Consider the following 10,537-nt stretch of genomic DNA (forward strand, 5'->3'; position numbering starts at 1 on the left):
GTATCTGTACTTTACTGAAGTATTTAAATTTGGGGAGACTTTTACTTTAACTCCATTACATTTCAAAGTCAAATATCTTACTTTTTACTCTACTACATTTTCAAAATCAGTCGTTCCTTTTTATTTATGAGTGGATAAAAACGTAACTGGTCAAACGAGCCACCAATCACAGTACAGCGCGCACGGGCTTTGTTTTGAACTTGCCTTGGCGGCATCTACTAAGCGCGAACCAGGGGTGCGTTTCCCAAAAGCATCGTTAGCCAACTATGGTCGCAAGTTCTGTCGTTATCATCATAGTTCAACGAGTCGGTGTTTCCCGAAACCATCGTTCCAACGAACATTCGCAAACAGCATCGCAGAGTTGTGTGGTTGGAACGACAGCTCTCGACCTGTGGTTAGAAGCAGAGTTTATTGTTATTATAACATGTGGGCTTAATAAATTATTATCTTGAGCCAAATAAGCAAGATGACATTCAGTACAATCAGTATCTTTTATTTAGAAGACATACAAATGTCCTTTATATCTTTTACTTTGTCAATACATTTAAAGCACCGTTTTTGAAGAGTGCGCATGTGTGAACATGCTCTAGTGCGTAAGAACGAGCCTATGATTGAATCTGGAAATAAAGCAAATAACTGAGAAAAATATGAGATAGTCCTCAGATGACATGTCCGTAATTTATAGCAAAACATCTAGCATTATTTCGATCGCAAACAGATTCATTAAAAGTAGTTTTTAATCCACCACATGTGTGACATCATTAACCAACGTGGTTGAACAACCAATTTGCGACAATACGGTTTCGGGAAACAGTCGTGACTAGCAAGTTGATTTCTTCAACAGTGCATCGTACTACGGTAGTGGAGCAGCAAGTTACGTCGTTGTACGGGAAACGCACCCCAGAGCCGTTAAATATAAGAGTTGCGAACATAGACGGTTGCGACAGTGATCTCGCCGCCGCGCGGTCACGTGATTCGAGTAGCTCTCAATAGTTCCAAACAAATTGCGTTGCCAATGATTTTAAGCGGGGCAGAGAGCAGCAGCTATTATTGCAGCAATTATCGGTAAATATTGACGCATAATGTACATTGCTTATTATGTTGACACTAAAATGACTTGCATATAGCATTTTTTTTTCTGGGGAGTAGCAGAAACACTGCATTAATACGTTTTTGTGTTTAATTTTGGAGGGAAATTGGCTGCTCCCATAACATAGAATATATATATATATATATATATATATATATATATATATATATATGTCTATGTATGTGTGTATATATATGTGTGTGCGTGTGTGTGTGTATATATATATATATATATATATATATATATATATATATATATTTATATATGTTCTATGTGTGCGCGTGTGTGTGTGTGTATATATGTGTGTGCTATATATATATATATATATATATATATATATATATATATATATATATATATATTTAATGGCGTTGTGCAGGTTTATGTGAATGTATCATAACATTAGGATGTTAATAATTATGACCATAGACACTCGAGAAAAATATATACAGTAAATACTGTAAATGTATTATACCTTATGGGAACAGTCCCCTTCCCTCCAAAATTAAACACACAAAAAATGTATTAAATTCAAATACATATATATATACATCTGACTAATTAATGTCATTTTATTAATAGATTGGTGTGCCAAGAGTGACATTATTCTTCATGTAGACTGAGTTAAGCAAGAGTCTTGTGACAAATTATAATAGGACATTATGGCCATAAAAAAATCATAGTACTTGGATACTTAAGTACATTTGAAGGCAAATACTTTTGTACTTTTACTCAAGTGAATGTTTAAAGGCAGCACTTCTACTTTTACTTGAGTAATATTTTACCTTGAGTATCTTTACTTTAACTCAAGTACATGGTATGTGTACTTCGTCCACCACTGGTGAACAGTGAAAGACATCTGCAACATGGCCAAAATCTCGGGTATACTTTAATTTTTTTTATTAATTTGCAACCATGGTGATATCTGTCATAAATATGAAAATCCCTGTTTTGACGTGAAGGATAAACTCAATGAAAAAGCGAAATTATCCTCTGGTTTCACAGTTGCGCAGAAATTTCGTTTATGTCTACATTTTTTCCAACCTCGATTTTTTTTGTTATTTTACCTTTTACAGGTTTTGCAATTATGACCTGTACAAATGTTTAAGAAAGTGTTAAAGTCCCTGTAAAGGCAATAAAAAAAAATCTAAACGCATTATAAATGTTAAAAATGGGGTAAACGTACCTATTAAGCTCACCAAAATCTACATTGAGACATTTTTAGGGCACAGGATATTGGTTTTAGTAAAAAAAGTTATGTTAAAATAAAATATTAATCTCTTAAACAACAATATTTTATTTTATTTTAAATGACAAAAGCATTAAAATTAAAATGTACATCATTAAATGCAAAAAGTCTGACTGGGCTTAATGGGTACGCTTATGCACCTTTAAGCACACTCCTGTTCCCAATAAGCTCACAACAAGTTTTATTATAAAATCTTGTTTATTTTAAACAACCTTTTTAAGGAATGATTGAAAAAAGTTTTTTTTGAAGGTACAGAGTCAATCACAAAAAAACAGAACACTAAAATCAACTTCACTCAGATATACACACTGCCCTTGATGTGTACCAACACTGATGTGCTCCTTAACTCTCTGGGTCAGAGCTTTCCTGTCTACTCCAAACTTCTTGGACAGATATGACAGGTTTCTGATGGCTCCTTCTTTGTATAGATGACATGCCTCTTTCATCTTTGGGCATACACTATAGTTTCGTCTGGCTTTTGTCATCTTAAGACTGTGAAAATAAGTTTATTAATCTTTTTATGAAGATTAACTTGGTGACAACCATCAGTTAATATTAGTCTAGTATAATATTAGTTATTATAAGTCTGATTATGAAGTATTTACATAGACGTTCAATGTGGATGAGCTTAAAGGGAGCACACTGTGCTTAATTGGAGCAAAAACTATTTGTTAATTAATAAATATTACATGAAATTTAAAAGAAAATATTTAGCTAAATAAATAATCTAGGTCATGTATTAAGTTTATACCAATTTGAATATGAACAACTATTATTGACAATATCTATGAAATTATGCTTTTTCTAATTGATGTCACACTGAAGTTGTGTGATTTCATAGTAGTGCACCCTTTAAGCTCACCTAACAATAATTAATTCTTTACAAATTACAGCAGTTTAAAACCACAGACTATCAATAAAATGTACAATTATAATATTATGGATATAAAAGTACAAGCCATTAATGCCTGTAAAGAAATATATTAGTGTAGCACACAATCTTATACAGCTAGTAAGCTGGCTATGTTCTGTAGCATCTACGCTTATGTTGCTAAAACTATCTTTTAGATCTAACTGTAATTATTTTCCACATCCAGGTTCCAGGTTAAAATATGTAAAAGTCTAAACATTAATCTCTAAATTTTGCAATAAGTAGATGTACTTACCCAAAATAAAGGCTTAAACATATAAAAAATGCACATTTGAGGGGCTCCTCTTCTGGTGAAAGTTTTCAGACAGCTTTCAAAATGGCCGCCAGACAGTGTGAACACATTGATACACATATCTCAGTGTGCAATGGTCTGATTGGTTTAAAATTACAGGAGGTATGTAGTAACAAACACATCAATTGGTTAAAACATCAAATAGGAAAATACATTGCTTTTTCTTTTTATAATCTGAGCTCAAAGATGGCAGTGTGCTTAATGGGTACTTGAGCTTAATAGGTATGTTTACCCCTGTATTGCTAAAACACATTACAAAGACTGAACTGTGAAGTTCCGCTGTCGCCATATCTGTTTCCGGTTTACTTGCGCGTCGCCCAAAATGTCTGTTTTTACTCGATGTCTCCAGAATCTTCCGAAAATATGCGTCAGCGATGTTCATCGCATTGTTGATGCCTGGTCCCCTGCTCCGACAAGCAAGAGGGACAAGGGCTTTAAACTCTACATATCAAGTTATCTGCACAACTACAAGGGTAAGTATTTTAATCTAATGTGGTGTGCCGGCAGATAGCGGCTAAACTAATTCGCCACGTGTTAATTTTTTAAAAGGTTAGTATAGAAGCTTGTTTTTTCTTAGTTTTAAAGCAGACTGTTTGTTAATTTTTGTGATAATTGTAATATAAATTATATTAACTTGCTCTCCTCTCAGTTTTTAATAAAGATCAGGGCACAGGTGAAGTCACTGTCATGGCATTGTGCTACAGGTCCACGAGGAAAGCAGATAAACCTCACAGTTTGAGTGTATGGTGAAGCTAGAATTGATAAGGCCGCAGTTACAGGCTTGTTACTTTAATAGCCCGATGTTCCTGGGGACTCGGCTAAGGTTATTCATGTTTAATGTAACTCAAATCAAATGAAAACAGTTATTGTAGGCAGGTAAGTTTCCCTAGCTGGTCCCCTCTGTGTAAAATGCGTTCTTATTCAAGTTTTCAACTCAGTCATTCGTTTAAGATGCAATCTTGTGTTATAAGTATTAGGCTATCATGATTATACAGTGAGCAAGCTATATAAATAAGTATTTAATATAATAAAAGTGTAGAGCAACAACCGAGGGTGTAAGGTAAAGGCTGAATATTGTAGATTTATTACAAAATGTTGCATGTTTGAATTAAAATACCTGTGGATATGCCACTTCCCACTCATGAAAGTGTTATTCAAAGGAGCACAGACTCTACAAAGGCCTGACTGGAGATTTGCCTGATCTATCCGTCCTTCAGGTGAGTAGGGAATGATATAACAATAGCAAATTTCACTGTACAGTATGATATATCAACCAAAATCTGTATACCAATATTTCATTATTTTCTTTTTCCTCCCCTTTTACAAACAAATATTCTGCTTCAAAGAAAAAAAATGAAATTGATGTTATCATAAGGGTTCTTCATTATGAACTTGTATGCCATGCATAACATACTGTGGATAGAAATTACAGGGAAAGTTACTGGTATGATAATTGTGGTTATATTATATTACTATTATATTTAGTGTATTGCTAATCAATATATTGTTACTTCCCAGGTGACAGCGGCTCACTTCAAAAGCAAGTGAAGCAAGTTGGGACAATATTGAAGACATTTGCTCGCACTGGGCAATCAGGTACAACTTGCAAACAACACCTGTGGTTGTTGGTTTAATTCCCACTGGGGCCACCTGTACATGTAGTAGACCTAGATATAAATGTCATAGTTTAGTAGTTGAAGGACCAGGACTGACTACTTTATTCTTTTATTCTGGGAACCCCTGTAGGTGCAGATCAAACCCTAATGCTGCGACATCTTGGAGTTTGGGGATGTTGTGCGTAGCATGGACAACAAAATGCTATGCTGCAACATTTCAGTGCCAATGTGTCTGTTGGAGAGTTATCCCTGCCAGGGGATCTGTTACTCCCCCCTAGACACCCAGGAAGATTTGGCGTTGCTTGACAACAGTTTGAGGCAGGATAAAGAGCTCCAGCAACGATTTGTAAGTGTGCCGATTTCGTTTATAACGCCATAGGGTAATCTAAATAGTAAAATTAAGATCGTACACTGCATATTCTACAGTCTGAATCCACAGCCTGTCACATTTTAAATTTATGAGAAGCTTCAGAGAAATGTAATTTGTAACATGTTTTTTTGTATTTTCAGCTTCGGTTTTTGGCAATCAAATGTGGGAGGGACCTAAAGACAACCGTGTGGCTGAATGCTTCAGAGTATCTTCTCTAATCACCTTTCCATCAATACAACCTGGACTGGTGTAGGGGATAAAGCATGTTTTAGAGACATGTTCCTGAAGACCATTGTTCAAAGTAAGTTGGATATTTTTTTATATTTAAGTAGATGTGTATGACCTTATGCCATTCAAATGGAATGACAGATCTTTATTTTCTACAGGAGCCATCCGGAAGAACCCGGCAACCCAGGATGCCACTGATGAGGCGATCCAGGTTAACGTTACGCGTTACCTGAAAGGAGCATCTGAACATGAAGGTGGAAAAAGGCGCCGCACAGCTGAGAGGGACCCACAGCCGACCCCTTAAACCTAGGCTGACTACTGACACCCCAGCATCACTGACAACTGGAACCCTTTCTTTATCCTGCAGTCAGTAACATCAAGACCCCTAAAAAAGCCTGCTAAAAGTGTCAGACTACACTCACCCAATCCACGCTGTTCACTGTGGAAATTGCTCTTTTTTTCTTTTTTTTTTCTCTCGTGACCCTGCTTTGAGGGCAGCTCCTTGGATGAATATGGGATTGTTTGTCCTTTTATACAGGCGCACGAGGAATCACTGAAGATATGAAAATTTGCACTGCCTCATTCTGGAGGTCGGGGAAAACCGGTGATTCTTAGCCCACTACGCCGCGCAGTCCCCAACCTCTCCAGACATTCTGATTGGCTGTGTTCTCTACAGCCAGATTTTCTGTTGTTAATTATATTTTTTCCCACTTGTTGTCATGTGTAAGTTGAATGTCAAAATGTATATTATACCTGTTATCCTGCACATTCCTTGATACCAAAGATCTCAATTATTTCATATACAATTTGCTGCTTATTTCATTGTTACAGTGCTTAACTATTCTATTTTTAAATATAGCTTGTAAATCCTAGATTATACAAATACTTGATATTTGCACATTATCTGGTATCAAATATTCTACTTACCGTGACTTTAGGATTAGCTTATTTCATTCCGTCAGTGCTTAACGATTCTATTATAGTTTGTAAATTCTATTTCATACCGCTGATACTTGATATCTGCACATTATCTGGTATCAAATATTCTACTTACCGTGACTTCAGGATTGGCTTATTTCATTCCGTCAGTGCTTAACGATTCTATTATAGTTTGTAAATTCTATTTCATACCTCTGATACTTGATATTGCACATTAACTAGTACCAAAAATTCTACTTTCATTCCGTCACAGTGCTTAACTGTTATTCTATTGTTAAATATAGCTTGTTAATCCTTGTGCCACACGTCAGCATTGCAGATATAATGGTATATTCTACTCCAGAGCTTTACTCTAAATTATTACCACTTAACCTATTGTTAGAAATGACTTGTAAATATGATGTTATACCTCAATTTATTTGGTATCCTGCACTTTCTTTGGTACCAAATATCCTCATTACTTATGTTTACTGGTAATTCTTTTCATCCCAGAGCTGACCTCTTTATATTATTAACAATTATTGTAAGTGTTACAATAGTGTTTTTTTTAAAAAAAAAAAAATGTATTACCAAAATTGAATTGGAAACCTGCATGTTCTATTGTGTGTGTGTGTGTGTGTGTGTGTGTGTGTGTGTATATATATATAATATTTGTATTTTTCTGTTATTTATATTTCAGTTATCTGACATCTTGTTTCAATGACAGTTACTGTACTTCGACATGTGGAATTAAAACGCCAAATGGAAATTTGTCTGGTTTGAACAATCATTATTCTTGATAAACTGCATGCTATAAATATACAGTAAGCGGCGCCAGATCGCTCGAAAAAAGCGTTTGCCTCTGACGCTCCGCGGAAGGTCCTCCTTTGATATAACGGCGGCGGAACGGCGGATGGCCAGCGGGCCGGCCGCGGAACGAAGGCGGTAGGAAGGCGGCTGCCGCTTTTAAAAAGCGGCTGCCGCCGGCGGTGCGCCGTCAAACGTGTTTGCGATATCGCCATTCTGCCGCTTCTACTGCCGCCGGAGCACCGCCAGCGGCCCGCCGACTTATTGCTATCTGGGTAGTGCCGTGTCATCTGCATATCAGAATACTTTTCTTTCTTTTCTTTCTTCCTGATCTTCCTCAATTTTTATCCCTTTTATTTCTGACTTTTTTAATTAACATCCCTAGCGGTTCCGCTATCAGCATATATAGCTGTGCTGACAGTGGACATCCCTGTCTAATAGATCTTGTGATATGAAAAGGATCAGTTTAAAAGCCATTACATTTCACTCTTGTCATTATATTTCTGTATAAAATCTTAAGCCACTTTTTTAAATTCTCCCCAAAACCAAAATGTTCTAAAATAGCAAATAAGAAGTCATGTTCTGCTCTTGTCAAAAGCTTTCTCGAAGTCTAAACTTACCATATATCCTTTCCTATTATTTTCTTTTAAAATACTCATTATGTCTCTTATACTAGTTGTGTCGGCTGTATCCCAAAACATTCTTCAATCTATTACAAAACATCTTAGCTAAAATCTCAAATCTGTATTCAACATTGTGATCGGCCTATGGTTCTTTAAACTCTTTTTATCAACCTTTCTTTTATGAAGTAACTTCATTAGTCCCATACTCATTCTTTGATCTAGCTCCTTTTTCTGAAATATTTCATCATACACCTCTTTTAGGATCCTACTTATTTCCTCTCTGAAAGTCTTCTAGAATTAATTCACTATTCCATCTATTCCTGGACTTTTTCATTTTCAAACTCTTATCGCTTATATTATCTCTTCCTTTATTTCCTTATCACAGTCTCCTTTGTCTTCTTTTCCTACTCTCACTTTGATATAGAGCAATAAGCAGTTTTTCTTTTCCTCTTCTATTCCCTTCGTTCTAAACAACTCCTCATAAAATATATTTACTACTTTTAAGATTGTCTTTGTTCCTTTTATGCATTCTTCAACTTTTAGTTCTTTCATTATTTCTGCTCTTCCTTTTCTTTTTAGATCAAAGAAAAATGTCGTTCACTTTTGCCCTTCTATTGTAGATTTAGCTTTGCTTCTTAATCTTGCCCCTTGACATTCCTCTAACTCTTATTTTTTTTTGACGGGTGTACCGTGTGTCTGACTCCCAGTACATATGGACACCAGACATTTGCATCAGGCCCATCTTCAGGTACATGCCAATCATCTGTTTAATTTCCTTGGTGTTTGTGTTTATAGTTGTTCCAGTTTTTGAAAGCTGTACTGATTAGTGTGTTCTGTCAGAGCCTGAATCATGTCTTCTGAGACAAACATCTGGAAGTTCTCCAGTGGTGTGTGGAGGGAAACATCATCACTGGTCACGTCCAGACCAGAGAAATCAATATTAGGACTGAAAAAAATATTTGGTTGGCTTGGTTTGGTTGGCTCGATGTCCTCATCATCATCAGCTGGACAATCAATGGGTCTCTGATTCTCTGTCCACTTCCTTGAAATTTTCAACCACCTCCTCATCACTTGAATCACTGGTGTATGATTCAATGTCAACATCACACTATCCATTTTGGATAGCATCAATGACATCTTGCTCGGTGCAGTACACAACTCTCCATGCTGGTGTCATTCTGAAATGGAAATAATAGTTAGAGTATGTTCAAATATAACTTATTCCAACGCAAATGAGTCCTATTTATGCAATACATTCCACTGAAGTCACACAGTACTGTCTTGACTAGCCTAATGTGCTCTCTACTTAACAATCTAAAAGAATATACAAACCCCCAGACCTCATAAATCCGTACATTCAAAAACATTTGCACCTATCCCGGAACTATGCAACTTACATGCAACCCCCACATTCCAAAACATTTGCACCTATCCCGGAACTATGCACCTTACATGCAACCCCCCACATTCCAAAACATTTGCACTTGTTGTACATTGTCCCTGAACAACCATCCTCCAAAGCATTCCAAAAACAGTATCTGTCTTGTGCAACAAGCAGGTATTTGATAAAAAAGTTAACTATGTTTGACTGCTAACAGAAATAACATTGATTTAGAATTATTCAAATCTGGTCTAAACTGAAAATTATAACACATTTATAATAAGAGTGAATCATCAAATACATTGTATTTCTGTAAGTATTTATCCTACATGTGAACATTTGAACAAGTGTAATGTCTCCATGTAATGTGCAAGGTGCACATGCTATTTTGACTACCATTTTCACCCAACGTTGTAAAGTTACAAAAAGGCTGAAAAAAAGAAGCTGAAAATCTAATTTGATGCATGCATTCCACAATAACTTAGAATATGTAGCTCATGTAAATACGAACAATCACAAAAATTATTTCAGAGATTTTACTTGCTTCAATGTTGATATATCCAGTCGAATGAAACAAGGAGATGCGCTTCCAGGAAAGTTTGCAGGTGAAATGAGTTCAAGGCCTTATGGCCAGACCTATTTACACATTTACTATTCAATGGCATTGTGATGTAAGATAATAGGACCCATTGGTAAATGATTTTACAACAACGGATCTTGCAGGGTTAAACCACTCTATTCCTATCCCATCACTTCCTGGGCTCTTCCCACTTCTTTATCCGTCTATTGCTTCTATCACTTCTTCCTCATCTATTTTCTTTTCACACCACCTCCTATTTACTTCACTCAACTCAATTTCCACACTCTCTAAGACTTACTCACCATAAAACTCCTGGACCCTCTACAATATTGCCACTCCCTCATTTTGTTTATTTCATTTTTGTATGTCCTCCTGTGCCCCCTTTTCTCCAGTCCATGGAAGTACCCTGTGCACTTTTCACCCTCCAGCGCATACTTTGTCTTACTTCTCAG

At 36.1% G+C, this 10,537-nt stretch overlaps 1 long non-coding RNA gene across 1 annotated transcript; it reads left to right on the top strand.

Annotated features, from left to right (window-relative positions):
- Positions 1-5,362: 5,362 nt before the first annotated feature.
- On the top strand, positions 5,363-6,239 carry LOC127656687 (uncharacterized). The gene is made up of 3 exons (XR_007972203.1): positions 5,363-5,524; positions 5,689-5,849; positions 5,935-6,239. It is a non-coding gene; the product is annotated as an uncharacterized LOC127656687 (long non-coding RNA).
- The last annotated feature ends 4,298 nt before the right edge of the window (positions 6,240-10,537 follow it).

This window comes from Xyrauchen texanus, chromosome 16 (assembly GCF_025860055.1).
Source record: "Xyrauchen texanus isolate HMW12.3.18 chromosome 16, RBS_HiC_50CHRs, whole genome shotgun sequence".
Taxonomy (NCBI): Eukaryota; Metazoa; Chordata; class Actinopteri; order Cypriniformes; family Catostomidae; genus Xyrauchen; species Xyrauchen texanus.